The sequence below is a fragment of the Capsicum annuum genome, chromosome 7, assembly GCF_002878395.1.
Source record: "Capsicum annuum cultivar UCD-10X-F1 chromosome 7, UCD10Xv1.1, whole genome shotgun sequence".
Classification (NCBI taxonomy): domain Eukaryota; kingdom Viridiplantae; phylum Streptophyta; class Magnoliopsida; order Solanales; family Solanaceae; genus Capsicum; species Capsicum annuum.
The window spans coordinates 19,187,088-19,200,062 of record NC_061117.1 but is presented as its reverse complement, the minus strand read 5'-3'; the positions used below and the strand labels follow the sequence as shown (position 1 = coordinate 19,200,062).

At 34.2% G+C, this 12,975-nt stretch overlaps 1 long non-coding RNA gene across 1 annotated transcript; it reads right to left on the bottom strand.

Annotated features, from left to right (window-relative positions):
- Positions 1-2,693: 2,693 nt before the first annotated feature.
- On the bottom strand, positions 2,694-10,199 carry LOC107864285. The gene is made up of 2 exons (XR_007042639.1): positions 9,972-10,199; positions 2,694-2,960 (listed from the first exon to the last, which is right to left on the bottom strand). It is a non-coding gene; the product is annotated as an uncharacterized LOC107864285 (long non-coding RNA).
- Positions 10,200-12,975: the final 2,776 nt, after the last annotated feature.

Sequence of the window (12,975 nt, the reverse complement as noted above, 5' to 3'; positions counted from 1 at the left end):
AATTTACCAACATACCAAGGGTTCATAATTCTAAGTATGAAAAAATACTAAATTTCATAGGAAAACATGGTATGCCAACTAATATAGATTGAAATCCGCAAAATCATGATAAATAATCCTTAATAGCTAGGAAACTGATATATCTCATATAATAGGATCATATGCTTGAAATTTTAACTAAAATCATGTAATTATGCATGGATTTAAGAATAGCTTGAATGATATTGTATGGGCCTAAGAAATCATGAATTATCATTAAAACATGCTTATTAGTGACAATTATACCATGAGGAAATGAATTTAAGCTTAGAGTAACAATCGGGTAAAATCATAGTTGATGAAGATCATAAAATTCATGAACAAAAATCATAATTTAGGAATGATAATGAAAGGAGATCCTCACTGAATTCCAACATACCTGATTAGTCTTGATTCTTGAACAAAAATTTTGAGGATTTGAACTTGGAGATGAAGAACCCTAATTTCTTGCTTTGGAGGAGTGGAAAATCGTACGTTTCTTGAGTAATTTGTGTGTTGTATTGAGAATGAGGGATTTGGAGTTGTTTAGGCTTTATATTTAGCATAATAATAACTTAAATGATGTAGTCTTAGGGTTAAAGAGTGGGAAAATACCCGAAAACCCCTCCAAAACTATCTACAAAACTCTTGAAAGTAGTCCCGACAACTTAAGCAATAACTTGTTAGGTTTTTCCATAAGTAGTTGCTTGAGTCGTGGTCAAAGGTCCCAAATTCGTCCCCTACATCCATGGAAACGACTCCGTCCTGGCGATCCATTATGTTTGACAATGAGTCGTTGTCATTGGAAGATTTGACAGTGCTTCAGTAATTTTACCATAACTTTTTCCTCCGATATCAAATTAAGGCAAAATTGGTGTCATTAGAAAGCTAATTCAATTACATATCTGATGCTGCATTTTGAGTGAAAAAATTCATTTTGATCCAAAAGATATGCACGTTTGAAGATGACTATAGTTATATTCTTCAGAAGAAGTTGAACTCCTTGTCCGGTCAAAAGTTGACACATAAAATGGGATGGAGAGAGTACTTTCTATCCTTAAATTTTTCTTCTTATGATTAATAATTAATATCAAGGATAGAATTGATATAAATTGGCCAAATATTCATTAATTTTTCTTAGAATGGACATTTATTTTAGATAAACTGTACAAGTAAACCTGAACGGAGACAGTATTACAACTTCCACTTCTTGTCTATTAGTACTTACTACTACATTTTTGGAGTCATTCATATAAGCATTGTCCTTTTCCTTCTTTTCTTTTGTTCTCTACATGGCGGTTTTCATTCATCAAAAGCAAGAAAAAAAGGGACAATTATTCTTGATGAAGATAGAGGCAAAACTACGATTTAGAGTTTTAGGATAACAAATGTTTTAATACAAATGATGAATAGTTAATTATAAATTATAAAGTTTATAAATTTAATGTTTTAATATAAATTATTCATGAATATATTTAATTCATACTCTATAATAAATACTTAACCATTCATCATTTATATTAAAACATTCATTATCCTAAAACTTTAAATCGTAACTCTGCCTCTATCTTCATCAATAATCGTTACCCTTATTTTCTTTTCTTTTGATGAATGAAAACTGGCATGTAGAGAACAAAAGCAAAGAAGGAAAATGACACAATAATGCTTACGTATGGATGATTCCAAAATTTTGTCGAAAGTAGTAATCGACAATCAGTGGAAGTTGTACTACTGCCTCCATTCATCTTTACTTTTACAGTATACCAAAAATAAATGTCCATCAATACTTGTCAAATTTTAAAAAATTAATGGATAATTTACCATATTATATCCATAAACCTTTCTAGTTCAAATCATATACCAATTCAACTAGCAGTTACTTACTCTAGCTCCAACTCAAGAGGGTGCCATAGCACCAGTACCGATGGGATCTTGCCAGGTACTCAACTGGCAAGTTGATGAAATAAGATTCATTTGTATAATTCCTAGTAGTATAAATCTTGTTGCCTACAGTTTTGCTGTCGTTCAAAAAGTTGATAGATTTTTCTTGAGATCTATAATTTAGTTGTCTGGTTGTTGTAGGAAATCCTAAATGCTATAGAAACATTGTTGTCACAATATCTCAATAGGATCAGACGAGAATATGATGTAAATGGTCAGTTCTTTTCCTATCACTTCAGAAGTATGTGGATCTGTAAGTTCATAGCAACATAATACAATATGAATAAGGTACACGGATGTCACGACCCAAATCAAGGCCCTGTCCACAATGGGTATCCCGAACTTCGAAGGGCTAAGAGACCCCTTAGCATACTATCATAAGCAAAATCCATACATGAATCAAAGTGCGGAAGATAAAAAAATGAAATTCAAGGGAAATTAATAATATTACTGTATCAAAAAATATGACAGAGAACTAACTATCTAGACCGGGACAAAGCCCCTGGCTGGACCATGCACTGAAAGACTCAACATATAAGTAAAGGCCTTCCGAATGATGGACGACTCACCCGTTTCTGTCATATCCCAAGTATAATACTATCATGTCCCGAGCAGAGGCCTCGGACGTGACACACACCCGATACTATAGCTAGTACGAGTGAATATTCTAGCATATCACCCAAGCATACTTCTAATACAAATGGATAAAGTGGAAGTAATATAGAATTCAATTACGATTTTCTAAGGAGTTAAAACTTCACCCTAGTTTATTAATAGTTCAAGAATACAAATAGTTATTATAAATGAAGACTGAAAATTACAAAGTTTGCTTGACAACTACACTAGCCTGCGAAGCCTCTAATGAGTACTAATACTGAAAGGAAAGAAAATTAAAAAAAAACATCATATCTCATTCAGCCTCTTGGTAGGAAAGAGGCTCAACAATAGTAGAAGTTAGGAATCCTAATAAGGTGCCTGACCGTGGACTTGAGAGCCAGAACCTACATCATAAAATGATGTAGTGAAAAATACGGTCAATACGTAAAATGTATTGGTATGTAAAACCATTGCAGAAGGGTAGTACAACAAAAGATTAGAAGTAACAATAAAATTCAAATATAAGTGAATTTGAAAGGAACAAGAATGTAAACTAAATTTATAATTGATAATGTAAAGCAGAGTTAAATTCCTTTGATTATTTTTTGGCGAAAGCAGTGAACCGTCATAAACCACCATGTGAGTGCATGGAGTCTAATATCAGCCTGATCAGCTAAGCCGTCCTATACCTTTCCGGGCACAGGACGTTACTTGACATGATTTGCTAGCAAGTATCCATGGTTAGCCCCTTTTCAGGACACATGAAGAAAAAAAAAGTCAATTAACTTGCGAATTGATCGCTATCCTATGTCGGCAAACATAGTTTTGGGCATTTGTCCTTTAGACCTATACCTTCACGGTTATCTAACCAATTCCCTTATGCTCATGAAGTTATCTCATTTACTTTATTAGTTCTTGAAAGAAGATATTAGCCGTTTTAGTCTCATGCTCATAGTTTAGCTTTTTAGGATCATGGTTATGCGTTGCCACTTTAGGGGTGATATTGAGAGTTAACTGTAATAGGTTCATAATCATCAGCTAACATTATTATTGGAGAGGATTGGTAGTTAATTTCATGGTTCACAATGCTATAATTCGTCAATATGACTTACATATGCTAGTTCACAGAGTGATGATATTAATTATAACCTACAGAATAGGTAGATTTGCGAGACTTGTCTTCACATCTTTGCTGACTGTGATCGCAAAAAACAGGTTACTTGAAGCTATGACAATTATGGTCATTCACGTCCAAGAGGTTGGAATAGCAGGTATTGGAAAGCATTTAAGAGAATCCACTGGAAGCAGCTCAAAGGGAATTGTGACAACACTTTATGGGAGCAATTATATTTTCCAGTTTTGGACAATTAGGAACTGGAAAATTTCCTGAGAAGTAAACGTTCCTATAGAGACACCAATTGAGAAAATCAAAAGAGATTTAACAGAGAAGGTATATCATTGAAAGTTGTTCAATTGAACCAATAGATGCAGTAGTTTCACACATTAAATATTCTGTAATTGGTGATTATTATTTTTACTTTGTTGAGACTTAGGTTCCGTAATGTTTTTCCCAGATGAAAAGTTGTGCTTTCTCAACTTTCATATCTTTCTGTAAGTTTCTTTTTGTTGTGATAAGTTCTGGTAGTTTTGTTATAGATTACCAGAGAAGGACAGATACAACCAAAACCACACTAGCAGTTACACATACTGGTTTAACTTACAGAGATTTGGCATGTCAACAAACAATCTGGAATCAATATCAACTTGTGATACGAAAGGGAATAAGGTTTCTATCTAAGCAAGCTTTGATGATTTTCACAAAATGAAATGAATAGGTAGTCATGATCTGTAGTGAATTTCCAGATTCCCAGAAAACATATTTAAAGAACTAACATATCGGATGAAGCTAAAGAAATCCTGATTTCCTAGAAAAATAGACAAGTTAAGATTATGAGAGAAACTACTAGACATGTTAAGATTATAAGATAAACAACAACAGAACTTACAGATGTAAAGGGATGGTTCTACATACCTCAAAACGTTTGAAGAACTTCAGATTTGGAGAAGGGATTAGACTTCTTTTTTGAACGTATTTCCTTAAATTCTTGAGAGTTGAGTTGTTTTAGAGGAGGAATAAGGATGGTTTTTAATAATGGAAATCATATAAAAAACACTGATGGGGAAAATACAATAAAACTGATGGAGAAGGTGAGGTCTTTAACATGTAAACTTGAGGGAAAATGGTCGAACTATTTAACATAGAAACTGATGAAAGAAACAGTGATTTAAAGAGTATTGAAACGTATTGGGGTTATGGGAAAAGGAAAGGACGAAATCACCCAAAAACAACGTGAGAAGTGTAGAAAAAAATAGAAATTTTTGTCTGGTATAGGGCTTTTCTGACTATAGTTAGTAAACCACGCATAACTTTTTACTCGGAACTCAGATTGATGAGCCGTTGGTGACGTTAGAAAGAAGATTCAAATATCTTTAATTTGATAGGTAATGGGTCATGTAACTCTAATAATTCAAGGAGATATTCTTATTTAAAATTGGTTACGAATGTGTATGAAAACAAAGTCATTAAAGGACCTCTCAACTCAAATTTATTTTATACTTTTCTTATGCCCTTAATTCATATCGAATACCCCTACGACACTTTAGACATGACCTTTACACTTAAATACAATAAAATTTATTGATTCAGGTTTAAGTACATATAAAGAACGGTTCAATTTGTTTTATTTTTAGCTCGAACGTTTAGGGTGTTACAATATCTCCCCTTGGATTCATTCGTCCTCGAATGAAGGTCTTGGCTAGAAGAAAATGCATGAGTTGAAACTATTTACCATCGTCTGCTGTACTGTACTTATCAGTTTGGCTTAGCTGTAATAATGACATGGGTTTGACAACCAACTACAAGGGAATTCAGAAGCACGAGTTATAAATACAAAAATTATCACACTAAGGATATGAAGCACGAGTTTGTAGAATCGAAAAACACATATACAGGAAGAACTATAAAGGAACATGGTCTTAAATGTAGGTTCCATAGAATCTAAAGTTACATGACAAGAATCAAGGGTGTGTTGAACATATTCAGAGGAGAATTTCCATCTTAGACGATATGACTGATAACCCTTAAGTTTAGCAACACTTCTCCCTATGTTTTCTCCTCTGAATACTACACACCGTCATTGTCAACTTATAATCTCCATATTAATAGATTACTAGAGTTTGCATCTATCAACATGTTATTCCCCCTATTCTGTTTAGGACTAACCTCATGGTAAATATTAGGCAAGGATACTTCATATACTAATTACATAAATCATGAAGTGTTAGTTCATAGGCCTGGGCATACTGGAATCCATGGATTCATGGAGTAAGTCTGGGATCATTGAGCGAAGCTATTACTTTCATTCTAGGAACTGAGCGTGGATGTGGATCAATATGAAGAGCATAAACCTAGGTCGGGGCATGATGCTAGTATGCAAGACAGGGGCAGAGTGTCATTTTGACTGAAGTACAAGGAACATATTGATATAGGAATGGATAGAGGCCTCATCTTATCTTTTTTTGGGACTTATTACTCCCTGAAGATCATGACCCAGGTTGGTTCAACACCACATCATCTCCCCCTTAGCTCAAAGGTCAATATTCTAGATACGGACTTATTCTCTAAACTGAGATATAAGAACAACACTCTGCACAGTTGGGATATTACTATTCACAAGAATGCTTAAACTTGCCCTGTAAGACTATGTTTGTAGATACAAAACTGATGCTAGAACTTTGTTTTTTTTGAGCTACTTCCCTTAATTTTCTCTTTCCTCTACGGTCATCATTCTATAACTTATGCTCACTTCAACACTTACCAATTTGGCTCTCTCTTATTAGTCCACTAGAATCACGTCTCTAAATTCATATTCACCCAACTCAATGGGATTAAAACTACACTAAGGGACTTAAATATCATCTATTTGTAGTCCCTTCAATTAAGCTCTCAGGGTCACCATATAATACATACCTATCATTAGAATCTCATGTAATAACATACTACTTTGGGTACACTATTTTCTTTATAAACCTTACGGACTTTTTTGTTGTGGCTTAGCCACAATTTACCGTCTCACCTAGTGGTCACATATATATCATGATTGAAACTTCACGCTTTTGTCAAACTAATCATCATAAACACTTTTTGCAAACTAATCATGATAAATGCTCGCATACACTAGGTAAAGCCTACTAGATCAATTGCATAAAACTAGCATTATCTCCCCCGAACTACCATTTGTTCTAGCATGACGATCATTCACAATTCCAACATATTGTCTAGTACTAGTCATGGACAACAACACAACTTCTCACATACTACACAGATTCATTGCTGCAAAAAAATAAAAACGAACACTAGTCCACTGAAAGTACGTGAAAAAAACAATCGATCTTAATTTCTTCATCGGCCTAATTGCGGATTACAAGTGCACTCTCCTTTAACGCCACTACTACTTATCCATTACCTTCCTAAATTACAATCATAACTCCATAAAATAGAGAGTTCCTTTTTCAAAGTCACAATGTGCAGCCTAGGTCTGTCAACTCTTAACTACTCTATCCTCCCATTCACAACCTATTCTTAACCTTTTTTAACATAATATCATGTCATCATAAACTTCTTTCCTAGTTCAAATATACTCTAAATCATCTCAATCAAACATATTATTGCTCAATTTACTACCATAACATCTACACAAGCCTTGCTACACCTTCCCCAGTCATCAAAGGATTCATCATTCTACCACATTATGCGACTACTGGAAACATGACCTTAGCAACATACTCCAACCAATCAATACTCCCACTTTTGGCTTTTAACTTACGACTTCATAGATCTAGCCCTGTAGTCATTCTACTATTTATGACTCACCACACCTTAAATCAAATTATATCTTGGATGACAACACTCCCCAAGATTGGGATACATACTTTCTCATTTAAAAGTGTCATTGATAACAAGGTATGAGAGGGTCTAAGAGGAAATATTACCGTAGGATCAAACGCATGATTCATATGTACAAAAGTACATTCTTTCAAAATGAAGAACTTAAACAATCTAGTGGGCCACCCTCTAGCCATGTGCAGTCCCGAAGATTTTTGATGGATATATCTAAAAGCACCATAAAGATATGAATCACCTCGAGGATGAGGCATAGACAGAGAAATTTGAACAACATATGAATCAGAGTATGATTCTTATGAATATCTCTTTACACGATGTACGGTATGAAAGAAGGGGAAATGTATCCTAAATGTCTCATAGCCTCCCTAATATAATTGTGGCACTCTTCGCACCATAAAAAGGAATTTACAAGACACAGCTTCACAAACACCCTAGGACACTTAAACTCTATTCTCTGATACCAAGTTTGTCACGACCCGAGCCGAGGCCTTGGACGTGAAACGCACCTGATACTATCGCTAGTATGATCGAACGTTCTGGCATATCACCCGAGCATACTTCTAATACAAATGGATACACTGGAAGTAATATAGAATTCAATTACGATTTTCTAAGAAGATAAAACTTCACCCTAGTTTATTAAAAACGTATAAAGTTCAACAATACAAATAGTTATTATAATTAAAGACTGAAAATTACAAAGTTTGCTTGACAACTACACCAGCCTATGAAGCCTCTAATGAGTACTAATACTGAAAGGAAAGAATAAAAAAATCATCATATCTCATCCATCCACCTAGTAGGAAGAGTCTCAACAATAGTAGAAGTTAGAAATCCTAATGAGGTGCCTGACCAAGGACTTGAGAGCCAGAACCTACATCATGAAATGATGTAGCACCAAATACGGTCAATACGTGGAATCTTTTGGTATATAAAACCATTGCAGAAGGGTAGTAGAACAAAATATTAGAAGTAGCAATAAAATTCAAATATAAGTGAAGGCATCTAGAAAGGAACAAGAATGTAAAATAAATTTATAATTGACAATGTAAAGTAGATATAAATTCCTTTGATTATTTTTGGGAGAAAGTAGTGAACCGTCATAAACCACTATGTGAGTGCATGGAGTCTGATCTCGGCTCGATCAGCTAAGCCGTCCTATACCTTACCGGGCACAGGACATGACATGACATGATTTGCTAGCAAGTATCCTTGGTTATCCCCTTTTTGGGATACATGAAAAAAGAGAGTCATCCAACTTGAGAATTGATATCTATCCTATGTCGGCAAACATAGTTTCGGGCATTTTTCATTTAGACCTATACCTTCACTGTCAGCTAACTAACTCCCTTACGCTCATGATATTATCTTATTTATTTTATTAGTTCTTGAAAGAAGATATTAGCCCTTTTAGTCTCATGCTCATAGTTTAGACTTTTACGCTCATGGTTATGTATTGCCACTTTAGGGCTCATATAGAGAGTTAATTGTAATAGGTTCATAATCATAAGCTAACATCATTATTGGAGAGGCATGATAGTTAATCTGATGGTTCGCTAAGTTATAATTCATGAATATGACTTACATATGCCAGTTCACAAGACTAACAAGATTAATATATTAATTATAACCTACGGAATAAGTAGATTTGTGAGACTTTTCTTCACATTTTCTCTAACAATGATCGCACAAAACAAGTTATTTGAAGCTATGACAATTATGGTCATTCACTTCCATGACGGTGGAATAGCAGGTATAGGAAAACATTTAAGAGAATCCACTGGAAGCTTCTCAAAGGAAATTGTTACAATACTTTATGGAAGCAATTATATGTTCTAGTTTTGGAAAATTAGGAACTGGAAAAATTCCTAAAAATTAAACGTGACTATAGAGACACTAATTAAGCAAATCAAAAGAGATTTAACGGAGAAGGAAGATCATTGAAAATTGTTCAATTGAACCCACAGATGCAGTAGTTTTGCACATTAAATATTCTGTAATTGGTGACAATTCTTTTTACTTTGTTGAGACTTAGGTTCCTTAATGTTTTTCCCAAATGAAAAATGTTGTTCTCTCACAACTTTCATATCTTTCTGTAAGTTTCTTTTTGTTATGATAAGTTCTGGTAGTTTTGTTATTGATTACCAGAGAAGGACAGATACAACCAAAACCACACTAGCAGTTACACATACTGATTTAACTTACAGAGATTTGTCATGTCAACACACAATCTGGAATCAGTATCAACTTGTGATACAAAAAGGTAATGTTTCTACCTAAGCAAGCTTTGATGATTTTCACAAAATGAACTGAATAGGTAGTCATGATCTGCAGTGAATTTCTAGAAAAGAGCTAAAGAAATCCTAATTTCCCAGAAAACTTGACATGTTAAGATTATGAGAGAAACTACTAGACATGTTAAGATTATGAGATAAACAACAGAACTTACAGATGTAAAGGGATGGTTCTACATACTTCAAAATGTTTGAAGAACTTCAGATCTAGAGAAGGGATTAGACATCTTTTCTTGAACGAATTTCCTTAGATTCTTGAGAGTTGAGTTGTTTTAGAGGAGGAATTAGGATGTTTTTTTTTAATGAAAATCATATAAAAAAAACTGATGGGGAAAATCCAATAAATGATGATGGAGAAGGTGTAAATAATGATTGTTTTATTATAAATTAATTAGGTCTTTAACGTGTAAACTTGAGATAAAATGGGGGGTGGGGGGGGACTATTTAACGTAGAAACTAATGGAAGAAATAATGATTTAAAGAGTACTGAAACATATTGGGGTTATGGGAAAAGGAAAGGAAGAAATCACCCAAAAACAACGTGAGAAGTGTAGAAAAAAATAGAAATTTTTGTTTGGTATAGGGCTTTTCTGGCTATACTTAGTAAACCACGGATAACTTTTTAATCGGGACTCAATTTGATGAGCTGTTGGTGAAGTTGGAGAGAAGATTCAAAAATGTTTAATTTGATAGGTGATGAGTCACGTAACTCTAATAATTCAAGGAGATATGCTGATTTAAAATTGGTCCTTGTATGAATTTGAACGAAAACAAAGTCATTATAGGACCTTTCAACTCAAATTTATTTTAGACATTTCTTATGCCCTTAATTCATATCCAATACCCCTACGACACTTTAGACATAACCTTTACACTTAAATTCAATAAAATTTCTAGATTCAGCTTTAAGTATATATGAAGAACGGTCCAATTTGTTTTATTTTTAGCTCGAACGTTCAGGGTGTTATAAATACTGATGTGACGTATGGTGGAACTATACCGCAGAACCTGAAATACAGGGGGTCAATACACAAAGTACTAGTACTAATAACACTCCAACAACAAAATATATTTTTATATAACATAGGTTAGAGCATTTCATAAAATCATGTCAGCCTGAGATAATTGAAAATACATGGGCATAATTTAATTAGCTTCAAAACATTTTTTAAATTCTCAACTCAACTCTTTGTGTTACTCTTGATCTAGAAAGTAACCCTACAAGTCTACAATCCCACGGGCTATATGGGATCTACCCTTGACTTGGCGGCCAAGCCCTCAATCCAAATTTTCCGCAAGGATTGGAGTATTAGTAAATGAGGCATGCAAGACCACAAAGTTGTTACACCCCGTACTTTCGAGCTAGAATCTAGACCATCGTTCCTACGCATATAGACCCAAACTAGATGATTCCTTGTTAATATACGTGTAGAAATTAATCCTATATTGTTTGAATACCTTTAAATATGAATTGAGGTCACAAAAATCCCCCAACTCTAAGATGAGTTGAAAACATTTCTACCGAGTAAGTTTTAGTGGATGTTTAAACTTAGGTCAAATTTCATCAATAATAAATTATTGTATATAAAGAATTAGAGGACCTACTATATATCAAATGAAAGTTCTTTGAATTAGCTTTCCAATGATACCAATTTCGTCTAAATCTAATACCCGAGAGAAAAGTTACAACCATTTTCATGAGAGAGGCAGTAGTTGTGTGCGATTAGCATGTGGAGCGCGCCGTGTCGCACGCACCTGATTTCCAGGTTGTGTTTTAGAATTTTTAAGGGCAATTTGGACCTTTACTTCACCCAAGGTCCATCCATGACATAATATTTACGCCCCAAAAGCATAATACACTCCATAATTCAATTTTACTCTCAAATCAAACCCCTAACTCCTTCCCTAAAATAAAGAAACTCATCCCTAAGATCAAGAATTTCAAGAAAAGGATCAAGATTGGGTTCTATCTATCAAGATCTAGGTTCTATCTTTCAAACCTTGTAATCTCAGGTGTGTGGGTTTTATCCTAATTACATGTGAGAACACATGAATATGATTTAAAGTTCAGCAAACATGAATTTATAAAGGGGTCTTTGGAATCTATGTTTTACATAATGCGTCATGAACATTTTAATGATATTGTCGTTTTGGCCTTTAGGCCTTTCCCATTAACCTGATTTACACTCATATGTATATGTATGAAATTGAGTTTTGAAGATTGATTGCGAGCATAATTATGAAGTCCCTCTCTTGTGATGAATTAAAGTTTGTGATCTTATCGGGAATGATTTGAAATGCATGTTTTATGGTTGGAAAGTGGTTTTCTTAATATCTTAGTATTTGAACATGATTTAGAGATAATGAGAGGGACATTTCTTGGTATAACTATATCCTTGTTTTAAAGAGAAAGAATTTTCTGTGATTGAGTAAATTGACATAACCACCTTATGTTACTGAAATGTTAAAAAATAGAGTTTCTTGCACGTGTTTGCATGAGTTTAAAGAAAGAGTTCTTCGAATTAATTTACTAACATGGTGTTCCCAAACCTTATATTTTGAAAGAAGAGATTATGATATGCTATTAATGGCTCAGGGATACGACTTGCAACTCAATGGTATGACGATACCATATAAATGTATGCCATAGCAGAGCTAGAGTTTTCAGAGTTTGATTTCAAAGAATGACATTTTTTTAAAGAGTTAAAAATGGGATTAAAGAGTGTTAGGTGGTTATCCAAAGAATGCACGAGTCAATCGACTCATTTCCCAAAATCGGGATTTGTCGACAAGGATTTATAATACCCAAAAGGGAAATTGTACGCTGGTGACAGCCCTGTGGCGTAGCAGAGATTCAGAAACTCTAACCCTTGCACTAAACTTATGTTTGGGGCTTGGCCGCCGAGTTAAGGAAAGATTTCATATAGCCCGTAGAATTTTAGAGTTGTAGGGTATACTCCCTAGCGTAGAAGTAAGATAAAGAGTGAGTCATGGATTTCAGATAATTGTCCAATCTTTTAAATGTGCCGATGTGTTTTTCATATATCTTATATAAAACTTTTTATAAATTTTTCATGACCCGAACTAGGGCCTGTCCATGACGGACATCCCGAAGCATGAAGTCCCGGACGTCCTACTCTATCCGGTAATCATGCACAA